At 36.9% G+C, this 12,393-nt stretch overlaps 1 protein-coding gene across 5 annotated transcripts in view; it reads left to right on the top strand.

Annotated features, from left to right (window-relative positions):
- The window catches only part of ESF1 (ESF1 nucleolar pre-rRNA processing protein), a 61,853-nt gene that overhangs the window by 28,779 nt on the left and 20,681 nt on the right, over positions 1 to 12,393 (top strand). The window lies entirely within an intron of this gene.

Here is a 12,393-nt window from a genome sequence, read left to right as displayed (position 1 = left end):
AGATCCTCTGGTTGCAAATATCTAGGATGATTTTGTTAATATAGTCCTTCCCACTGTTTGCATGTGTAGCCACTGTTTCTAGACCATACTATTAATACCTTTTTCCTTAAAACTTTGCCTTAAACTTGCAGTCTGCCCCAGAGCTCAGGAAAGAAAACTTGGCACATGTGTTGTTTTCCCATAGCCCACAGCTATGCTGATTTGAAGTTCTGAACTCTTTGATCTGTAAAGAAAAACTTTTGCTATTCTATTTGGTTGTCTTTCATCATTCTATCTGTATTCTAACTGCCTGGCTACCAAACTGTCATTTTTCATTGCACGTGTTCTATGTGTTATTTTGACAGAACTCAATAGTATCACTTGCTTTCAACAGTTTCATTATTGTGAAATTGGAAAGTTGGTCCTTGATGTTATGCTGTGAGTTCTTTATAATGTTTTGCTAAATGGATAACATAAATAACCTTTTATTACATTTTCTCACAGATACATTTCTGAGTATAGCATCTTCATGTCTCTTATCAAGGATTATTTATTTATTTATCGTTTTAAGAGTCAAGGTCTTGCTGTGTTGCCCAGGCTGAAATGCAATGGTTTGATCATGACTCATTGTTACCTGGAATGCATGGGCTCAAGCGATCCTCCTGCCTCAGCCTCCCAGGCAGCCAGGGCCACGGGTGTGTGCCACCATGTCTACCTGGTTCATTTTTTATTTTTCATAGAGGCAGGGTCTTACTACATTGCTCAGGCTGGCCTCAAAATCCTGGTCTCAAGCTATCCTCCCTCCTTGGCCTCCTGAAGCACTGAAATTACAGACATGAGCCACCATGCCCTGCTTGTTGAAAGGATTCTATTAATTTCTTGTGCTAACTGGAGAACATTTTATTGTTTAACTTTTGAATGCTCAGAAATACTGATAAAATTATACATAAAATAAAATCTAATTTCTGCCATAGATTCAGGTTTTGGAGCTATGTAAAGGATAGGGCATAAGTACTTTCCTTTCTTGTTTGTTTGTTTTGAGAGGGAGTTTTGCTTTGTTGCCCAGGCTGGAATGCAGTGGGGCAGTCTCAGCTCAATGCAACCTCTGCCTCCCAAGTTCAAGCGATTCTCCCGCCTCAGCCTCCTGAGTAGCTGGGACTCATGCCACCACACCCGGCTAATTTTTGTATTTTTTATAGAGATAGGGTTTCACCATGTTAGCCAGGCTGGTCTTGAACTCCTGACCTTAGGTGATCTACCCGCCTCGGCCTTCCAAAGTGCTGGGATTACAGGGGTGAGCCACCAGGCCAAGCCCAGATAGGGCATAAGTACTTTTCTTTAGATCTTTGGTTTGATACAAAACTTAATCTCACCCTGGGACCATATTGACATTTTCTGGGCTCTATTCTCAGTGTCTTTTTGGTTAGACCGTTGTAGACAGTTGCTCACTGTGTGCAATATGTAGTGGTAATTTTCAGCATTGAGGTCTACGGTGAAGCCAGTAAAAACTGCTGTGGCTGGAACTGGTGACTGGGCCAACTGAATCTGCTGGTTTTGTGTGGGAGTGAGATAATACTTTCCTTCCTCAATTTAATCTTCATTGAAGGTAGGTGGTGGGATAGCCATCATCAAATGAGCTATCAAAAGATATACCTTGCCAGGCCTGGTGGCTCACTCCTGTAATCCCAGAACAAGGTGGGAGGACAAGGTGAGTAGATCACCTGAGGTCAGGAGTTCGAGACCAGCCTGGCCAACATGGTGATACCCTGTCTCTACTAAAAATATGAAAAATTAGCCAGGCATGGTGGCTCATGCCTGTAGTCCCAGCTATTTGGGAGGCCTAGGCAGGAGAATCACTTGAACCTGTGAAGTGGAGGTTGCAATGAGTTGAGATCATGCTTTCTTAACAATTGGAAGTCTGGGCCAGGGTGGTGGCTCACACCTGTAATCTCAACACTTTGGGAGGCCAAGGCAGGTGGATCACCTGAGGTCAGAAGTTCAAGACCAGTCTGGCCAACATGGTGAAACACCATCTCTACAGAAATACCAAAAAACAATTAGTCGATGATGGCAGGTGCCTATAATCCCGACTACTTGGGAAGCTGAGGCAGGAGAATCCCTTGAACCTGGGAGATGGAGGTTGCCATGAGATCACGCCATTGCACTCCAGCCTGGGTGACAGAGCAAGACTCATTTCAAAATAATAATAATAATAATAATAATAATTGGAAGTCTCTCTGTGTAGGACTTAACCAAACTTTTCCTAAGCATTGTCAGTTTTGAGTGTCATAAAATACATTTTATTTTAGGATCCCATTGTTCCTTCTTTCTGTAAACAGGGAAATTTTAAAAATTTAAAGTAATTTTTAGATGCGTAATTTTGATTTAGAAGAATTACATTTTAAAATATCCTCTGAGTGAGGGAGGGGAAAATTGTACTTATAGGATGCCTGTGCTATATCAGGAACTATTCTAGATGCTTCACACACAATACTACATTAAGTTCTTCAAAGTGGTTAGTACTCCATTTGCAGAAGATAAAACTGAGGCATAGACTTGCTTAAGATCACAAAACTAGGAGAAAGAAGAACTGTAATTCAAATTTTGATCTGAATTAGAATTTTTAAAGGGTATTTCCCTAGGTTGCTGACTAAATCTGGGGCCTGACCTCTTAGTGTAGTGTGCATGTATTTATCATTGTGTACACAGAAATACACAAGACCCTCATTGAATTTTACTTGAAAATTTGGGGAAATTTTTATTTTAATTTAAAAATAATAATAAGTGCTTACCTGGGATGACCCAATTTGTACTGTCATAGACTTCTCACTGTGTGAGAGCATTTGGTCTGCATCCAGGGTCACATGTGTAAAAATGAGAAGCCTGTGTTCTCGTAAGATGTACTGAAGGTTGAAAATAATGATGATAAAGCACGGAAGGCTTCTGTATGTTTGCTGTTGCACACTGCGGGCTTCTAAACATGTATGTTATTTAAAATTCCGACAACTTTTTATACCCAGAGAATGCTTGACCTGTCACAAATTCTTAGTAGATTCTGTCATCAGAGAATTGACAAGAATAGGCACAGAGCTTTGTAAGACAAGCTGTGGAAAATGCAGTCATACCCTGTATCATGACATTTCAGCCAACAGTGGAACAACAGTGGTCCCATAAGAGTTACAGTGGAGCTGAAAAATTTTTATCAACTAGTGCTGTCATAATGTTTTTGCACAACACATTGCCTTTTTTATGTTTAGATACACAAATACTATTGTTTTACAGTTGCCTACAGCATTCAGTTTAGGTTTGTATAAGTATACTCTATCAGGATGTTCACACAATGATAAAAAGGTCATAGCATTAGCCCATATCATCTAGGTTAATGTTTCCCATCATTAGCTGACATGTGACTGTATTGAAGTCCTAAATTTTAATGTTATTTTTATTCTCTATTACCTATACTTTCTCTCTGTTTTTAATATACAACTCACATTTCTCTGGTATATTCTATCAAATACTGTATAAAGGACACTGCCAATGAAGTAGCCAGTTAATTACAAATACGAAAGTTGGAAGAATAAACCTTAAAGATTTACTCTGTTTCAAGGATTCCCAACCAGCATACCACCAGTAGATGACAAATTAGCCACAATCTTGATTCCTTTCATCCTTAGGCCCACCAGAGGCCCCAGGTTCTTTTCTTCTCTGGCTGCTTCCTCCAGCTTGTCTGTTATGCTGTACATACATTGTCATTATCTATGCCTACCATGTAAGAAAATGGTTGGGAAGGTACTGCTGTCTTAGTTATTTGGAAAGTCTTTTTAGAAGTAGAGGAATTCTGGTTAACTTATATAAATTCGCTCTAATAAATATGGAAGAAACTACTTAGATTGCAACAAGGGAAATCTAGTTTGAATTTAGTTGTGACTGTTATAAATGTTGTTAAATACTGGAATGCTAGGGAAGCTGAAGTATTTATCATTTCCTTTTGTTTTTTATAACAAAGAAGTTTTTGAAATTGACTTAGAAATGCTGTTTTGGTTGTAACCCAGCCTCAGTATATCCTTCTATATTCATAGCTTCTGTGGACAGGAAACTCTTCTAGGGAGGAAAACAATTAGGCACCCCTGAATGTCAAGCTGTCAGTTTACAGGTGGATTTTTCAAATGCATTGTGTAAATTGGGGCCTGCTTATAATGAAATTTGGGATAGCATTAACAGTTTATTGTGATGATGGAAAGAGCATAGAGGCCTTGAAGTCAGCAAATTTAGGTTTAAGTACCTATCATTTTGATGGGGATTAACTGACCAAGGCAGGTAAAAGCTGTTTAGCACACAGTTGTCAAAGGGTCAACATTCTTTTACTGTCTTTTAAAAAATGTTTATACTTCATTGTGGGGGGAAAAAAATCATAGATTAAAATAATACAACATACATGTATATAGTTATATTTAGAGTTTAAAGAAAAATAATAAAATGGGCTGGGTGTGGTAGTTCACATCTGTAATCTCAACACTTTGGGAGGCCATGGCAGGCAGATCACTTGAGGCCAAGAGTTCAAGACCATCCTGGCCAATATGGTGAAACTCCATCTCTACTACAAATACAAAAGTTAGCTGGGCATGGTGGCACATGCCTGTAATCCCAGCTACTTGGGTGGCAGAGGCACGGGAATCTCTTGAGCCCAGGAGGCGGACGTTGCAGTGAGCTGAGATCATCCTACTGTATTCCAGTCTGGGTGACAGTGAGACACTCTGTCTCAAATAATAATTAAAATAAAATGAACCCATATAGCCACAGACATTACCAATGTCTGCAGTCCTCTGTGTGACTTTCCAGTTATATCCCCCTCATCCCCCTACCAGAGGAAACTATGAAACTACGTTTTGTGTTAATCATTCTTTTTTTTTTCTATGTAGTTTTACCACAGATATATCTATCCCTCAATAGTCTATATGTAGTTTTGTTAATTTTGAACTTTATAAAATTATTCTCTGTATATTCTTGCCATTTGCCTTTTTAAAACATAAACATCCTGGGCAGGGTGTGGTGGCTCATGCCTGTAATCCCAGCATTTTGGGAGGCTGAGGTTGGCAGATCACCTGAGGTGAGGAGTTCAAGACCATCCTGGCCAACATGGTGAAACCCTGTCTTTAAAAGGAAAAAGAAAAAAATTAGCCAGACATGGTGGCAGGCACCTGTAATCCCAGCTACTTGGGAGGCTGAGGCAGGAGGATCACTTGAACCCAGTAAGTGGAGGTTGCGATGACCCAAAATCACACTGTTACATTCCAACCTGGGCCACAGAGCGAGACTCCTGACCTCAGGTAATTCCCTGCCTTGGCCTCCCAAAGTGCTGGGATTATATGCATGAGCCACCACGCCCAACCATGAATGTTGAACTTTATAAGGGTGGTGGTATATAACTTGACATTCCCACCACCAGTTGCTTGATTTGCATTTTTCATCACCAATGAGATTGAACAAATGTGTTTCCTTCTCCATGAAATACTAATAGATGTTTTTGACCATTTTTCATTGTACTGTTTGTGCTTTTCCTGTTAGCTGTTAGCAGCTCTTTGTTTACCTCTGATACTGATTTTTTGTCTTGTATAAGACAACAAATATCTTCTAGTTTGTAACTCCTCACTCCCACTTTCTTACGTCATCTAATGAACAAGAATACTTGATTTTAATATTGTCAAATGTATCTTTTATAGTTAATATTTTCTGTTTTCCCTAAGAAATGCTCTTTGTCCAGATGAGAAGAATGTTCCCTTTGATTTTTTACTAAAAGATGTAAGGTTTGGGACAATTAATTCCTTGATCCATCTGGAGTTGTTTTTTTTAATATGAGGTAGGGACCTGATGTTATCTTGTGCCATATAGAAAATCTTTTTTATCTTGTTCCATTTGTTGAATAATCAATCCTTTCCTTTAGTAATCTGACATGTCTCCTATCTTGTACCAGAGTTTCAGAACTGTGTGGGTTTGTTGCTTGGCTCTGTGTTTTACTGGTGGTCAGTTGGTCTGCCTATCCCTAGACCAGTACCACACATTTCAGTACCACCATGTTGGCCATTTCGTATGGGGGTTTTGTGAAGAAAACAAACTAAAATACACACCAACAGCAACAATTGAAAGGACTGTAGTATGTAGTATCCTTGGTGGAAAGCCAGATTTCAGTTAGAAGAAGAGAAAGAAAATGTTAAGAGATATAATGAGATTCTGCTGATGAAGTCCTGTGAATTCCATAGAATTTAGCAGTAGAGGGTTGGCAGGGAATGGGGCCGAAGAATGGATATATCTTTACCTTCTCTGGATGAGAACATTGGATGTTAGGGGGAACATGATGATTAGGAGCTTTTTGCAGTGACCAAAATGAATAGGGAGAAAAGGCATAAAGAGATTATTTGTGGTGGGATGATTCCTGCAGGTAGATTGTGATAGTAAGGCTGTGAATATTGAGGATTTGGGAGGGAAGGGTATCTGCTGTTATCTTGGATGCACCAAGCCAGTCTTTCTAGGAAGGGGCAACTTTACTGTGAGCTCACAAGGCTTCTTCTTGACTCCTGTGCAAGTCAGGAAGCCAGTGTGACTAAGAACGAGTATTATAATCCCTTGGGGTCCACTTTTGTTATCCTGTCAGGAGATACGTGGTCTTGCTCTGCAGTGCTGTCTGGGTACTTGACTTTTAAGATATTTTCATTGTCCTAGGTATTCTAGGGTTGCACTCTGAAGTAGGTCATTTTTTGCTTGTTAGCTTTAATCTTGCTTGGAATTAGATACCCAGAATCCTGAAAATTATCCTCTTTCATTAGTTCTGAACACTTTTCCACCATTTTCTCTTAGAGTATTATATTTTCCTAATCTTTTCTGTTTTTTCCTTCTGGAAATCCTATTTGATATCTGTGGTACATTCTAACTCTGAATATGATAACTCATATGTTTTCTATCCCTTTGAATCTGTACAACATGCTAGGTAATTTCTTCACTTTTGTCTTTCAGTTCATTAATTCTTTCTTTACCTCTGTCTAGTGTGCTGTTTATTTTTTTCCTAGTCTTACTCTTTTGTTAGTCTGATCTTTTAATTTCCTCTTTTGTTTTTTAAAAGTGCTGATTTATATTCTGTATCTGATAATTCCAATATTCGTAGTCTTTATGGTTCTTAGAGTTTGTTTCTGCTTATTCTGATTCACAGTGAAGTTTGATTGTGATCTCATTGCTCTTGACTCTTTCAATACCTAAGGGAATTGCAGAAGCCTGGGTCAAAAGTACTTCTTTTAAAAAATATTTGCCAGATGCCTAAGGGTACTTTGAATCCAACACCAATTGAAACTAAATTTTTGGATTGGAGTATTTTGGGCCACACAAGTAGTGTGAATTCTAGCCACAAAACCAGGGATTTGTGGCTATAAATTCTATAAGGGAAAAATGTATTTTTACTTCCCATGTTCTACCCATAACCAAAGCCCAAACAGGCATGTGTTCCCTCTGATTTGGGCGGGGAAGGGACATCACCCACTGAGAGCACCCTTAAGCATCTTGGCTTAATGTAGTGGTCTCTGATGGGACCTCCCACCATGATCAGGCTTCAAACTCTGTGTCCTGCCTTCTTGGCCAGCAACCCATTACAACCAAATATCCGTATATGACTATAGCAGATTAGTGTTTGTCCCCAAGGAAAACTCCTTGCTTCTAACCTAGTTTAATATTTCTGTTTGAGCTTTCTTACTGTGACGGGATTCCAAGAAATTCCTTTTGTTTCCTTACATTTAAACTTTTTTATTTATTTTCTTCCTTGCTTATAAACATGTATGAAAATAACAGTAGAACAAGTAGTTCTTCAGTCTTCTTTGCCATAAGCTAATTCGCAGAATGGCTTCACCAGACTTGGCCAGAATTTTAGTTTGTCAGTACTAGGACAGCTTGGTATTGTGTACATTGGGATTACAAACTACTTGGAAGGCAAAGAAAATATACAAATAAAGGACAGGTAGATACTGGAAACTATAGCTCCCTGACGAGGCCCAAATGTTTTGTATTTGAAGTTAGCTTTTCAGAATATTTGATTCTAAGAAGCAGGAGAAGCTTGATTTACAGTAAACTGAATACACTTGTAAATGGAAGACATCATTTCAAGAGAGAGGAAAGATGATTTAGAAGAAGAGTATGATGAGCTCAAATTTAAGACAAATGTAAAGCAATTTCTACCCAGTTAAATAGCTTTTAGACTATCAACAACAAAAAAAGTGTTAACGTGTTCATTCGTCACGTACTTTGAGCATATTTTCTATGGGTACTTCACTGAATGTTTTGGAAGATGCAGAATTAAGGGTTACATTAGAAGTAATTGTCTATCTAAGCTTCCTGTTGTACCCTCATCCTTATTATCTTTATGGCTATGCGTGTTGTTTCCATATAACACGGTTCTCATAGTGTTAAGTGCAACCAAAGAGTATTTTTGTTGACTCTGGTTGATTGGTCATTTTTGCTATTTACTATTATTCACCAAGCTAGTTGTTATTTTACTTTTTAATTTTATGCATTGTTGTTCTTAGTCTGTAAGGTTGGGAACAAATTTGACTCATTTTTTTCTTTTATTTGCTCTTTTATTCAGCGGACATCTATAAGATGTGTGCTGTATGTCACACCTTTGGCCACTAGAGTTACCATCAGAAGAAAAACAGGCTGTGACCTCTGCCCTCATGGAGCTTGCAACCTATTAAGAGAAATAGCTATTAATAATAATTTATAAAATTCCACTGATAAATATATAATTGCAACTGTGACAAATGCTGGAGACTAGAAGACCATGATACTGTAAAAAAAAATTAGGTGGATGTGGTAGCATGCGTCTGTAATCCCAGTTACTAGGGAGGCTGAGGCAGGAGAATTTCTTGAACCTGGGAGGTAGAAGTTGTAGTGAGCTGAGATCTCACTATTGCAGTCCAGCCTGGGCAACAAGAACTACGTCTCAAAATTTTCAAAAAGCCTTATACTCAGAGTGGTGGCAGTGATGGTGACAAGTTATATTTTAAAAGCTACTTTTGGAATTGGGTGTTGCAGTTAGATTTAAATAAAGAGTGCTGATTTTAGCCTATATCAGAAATGTTTAAATGTACATTTTGTTTTTATGACCAAAGCCAGTTGTAGTACCTAGTGGAGTTATTTTAAGTTATTCATCTCCTGCCCTTTGAAGACTTCAGATATTTCAAATGAATTTGGTAGCAGGAATGTATACTCTTATTTTGGCAAGTTTTGCAAGGATATTTAAAAGTATTTTTATATGTATGCAGACTGCCAGAATATTTCTGAATGGATTGTGCTTAAATGATTATTGTCATAATTGAGTCATTTGTGTTTGTGGTTAGCTTTGAAAGAGGTTTTTGCCCTTTATTTGTAGAATTATTGATGTTATTTTTAACTAATTTAGAAGTCCTTGGATATGCACTTAAAATTTTTTAAACAAATTTGTGCAAAACTAAAAACAGTTATAATGAAGTTGTTTTTCAGTCACATCGTGGCTGCTCTCAAATGAGGCTAAAACTGTCTCTGAAGAATGTTCTTGTGCTTGGGCCAAGAGGCTTCTGGGATAGGCATATTTTTAAGAACTTAGAACATAAACAACCGTAATCTGTGGCAAGAGATTTAAATGACCTCATGATGACAACAAGAACAAAGCATTTTTTAAGTTATCATGGTGGTGTGTGAATTCATCGCAGTGTGCTTCTTATGCTACTATTTGGGTGTATTAAGTGAGAGCCAGGCAAAAAAATTACAGACTGTATTAAACTGAACATACTGTTTCTTTATTGTTGTAAATAAAGTACCAGAAAAATATTATTTTCTAAGAATAAACATTTCATGAATTATTTTAGAGTTATAGGTCTTTTTCTTTCTTGTTTTTTTCTTTTTAACCACATCAACCACGTGAGGATCAAGGCCATTTATTTAGATCCTAAAGTTTTGATTCATTTTCTGTTAGAGAGAATATGTTCCAAATAGGAAAGATCAAACAGTTGGCTTGAAATAAGAATCCCTCCTTTAAGACAGATCAATTAAGTGTTTATTAAGTATTTACTATGTGTCTGGCACTATGCTAAATATTATGGAATACTGAAGAAGGTGACCTTAAGCTGCTTTTGGTCTAGTTAGAAGAAAGGACTGCTCAGATGAAACTTATAAGTGGGAAGATATTATATAATCAAGCACCAAATAAAATAACCTCACTTATGTGGTTCAAATAAAGACATAGCCCCTTTTTTTTAAGAAATGATTTTCAATCATTATCTAAAACAATGATTCTTAACTAGAGGTAATTTTGCCCCCCAAGAGGATATTTGGCAGTGTCTGGAGACATTTTTTTTATTGTTACAGCTGGGGCTACTAGCATCTAGTGGATAACCAGAGATATTGCTAAATCACTTCCAATGCACAGGATAACCCATCACAACAAAGAATTATCTGTCCAAAATGACAGTAATACTGAAACTGAGAAACCCTGATGTAGAACCTACAAATGTCAATGCTAATAAGCTTCGAAGTTATGGGAATGGTCTTTCATCTTCCCTGAAGCTAGACCTCTTCATCTCCTACTAATGTTCTTTACCTTAAACTCTTGGATCCTTACACAGAGATGATATTTGGATAGTCATAAACCTCCTGAACATTGTATACAAGTTTTTCCAGTACAGTGTTCCAGGAAGAGAGCCCATAACTTTTGTCAATGTCTCATGCCTCCAAAAAAGGTTGAGACATATCAACCCAGTGCTCTAATCACCTAAGAGATAACAATGCAGGACCTCCTTAGCATCGTGGTGATTTAGAAGTAGAGCTTGGATCAAAATCAAAAAATAACTTTTTTGGTGAAAAATTTCTATATTAGTATTTTTAAGTAATGAAATCTTAATATATGAGGAAATTATAGTAGACTACTTCAAAGAGTATTATTTAAACGTCACATATAATAATACAGTACTATACATTTAAAATTTTAGACTGCACTGATTGTTGACCTACAGGCATAACACATAAATTATTTTGTTGTTTGAAATCTACTTGTTTTATCAGAATTTGCTGCTTTCTCTCAAATGAAGATCCCAGTTTACATTTCTCAGGTGCTGTTTATCTGTTGAATCAGAAATCTAAAGATGGTTTTATACATTACATATTTCTCCTGAAAACTGTTTACTAAAGTAAATTGTGTTTTTCTTATAAGAAACATTTTGAATTGAGAATTGTTCTGATTTGGCATCTTGTAAGTTAGAGATACTAACAGCAGTATGTCATAAAAACAAATGTATGTTACCATGGGTATACATATAGGTTAATATTAATACTTTTCTAAGCTATAGAAATTTGGAGATTAAGTCTTCGGTTAAAAGCCAAGGAAAGTCTTAAAGATCTATTTCTATTTCAAACTGTTCTTTGAAGCTCAAGGCAGAAAAGCAGTGCTTTTAGTTGTTTTATATATTTGGATGTTTACCAAATATTTTGTTGGGGGATGGGGGGAATCTTGCTAACTAGCATTATGTTATTTTTAAAAAATCTATATTACCTTGGTTGTACATATAGGTTAATATTAATACTTTTCTAAGCTATAGAAATTTGGACCTAAGTCTTGGGTTAAAAACAAAGGAAGGTCTTAGAGATCTGTTTTAGCTGTTTCAAACTGTTCTTTGAAGCTCTAGGCCCAAAAGCACTCCTTTTAGTTTTTTTTATGTATTTGGACTTTCACCAAATGTTTTGAGGGGGGAAAATTGGTGCATGTGGGAGGAAAGAGTTGCATACTTCTGATCTAAACCATTCATTTTGCAGATAAGGAACAGAAGCCCAAAGTTCTAGATTTTATTCTTGGGCTGTGTATTTTTTCATTCTGTAGGTCAAACTAGCATTTTAGGTATATCTGGTAATAGTAGAGAGGATGACCAGGAATTCAAAATTTAGCTGTGCAGCTTCCTACCTCCATGTTCTTAGACAAATTACTAAATGTTCTCAGTCTCTATACACTCATCAGTGATAGAGAATTACAACATATTTAGGATTGTTTTTACCTTCTTAGAATTTAGAATGTATCTGGGAAGATAATCTGGATTGATCATGTCTCAGTTTTTTTAAATGGATTTTGTTTCATCTAAATATTTGTGTTTCCTCTAAACACTACTATAAAATAAAAAACATCTTTATTATCAAAGGGGACAACATGGTATTTATATTTCCTTTACTTTGGCAATAATGAGGGTCTTTGTAAACTGATGGATCCGTCTTAGGGCTTTTTCTCCCACTTCTTACTTCTCTCTAGTTATTGCATAAGACACCTAGAAATGTGAATCGGGAACAGCAGACTGTAGGAACAAAGACTTTTTGAGATGAAATATAAGAGCAAATAGTAGCATTGAAAGAACTAAACCA

The sequence above is a fragment of the Callithrix jacchus genome, chromosome 5 (assembly GCF_049354715.1).
Source record: "Callithrix jacchus isolate 240 chromosome 5, calJac240_pri, whole genome shotgun sequence".
Taxonomy (NCBI): Eukaryota; Metazoa; Chordata; class Mammalia; order Primates; family Cebidae; genus Callithrix; species Callithrix jacchus.
The sequence above is the reverse complement of the archived record's forward strand: the minus strand, read 5'-3'. Positions and strand labels throughout refer to the sequence as shown.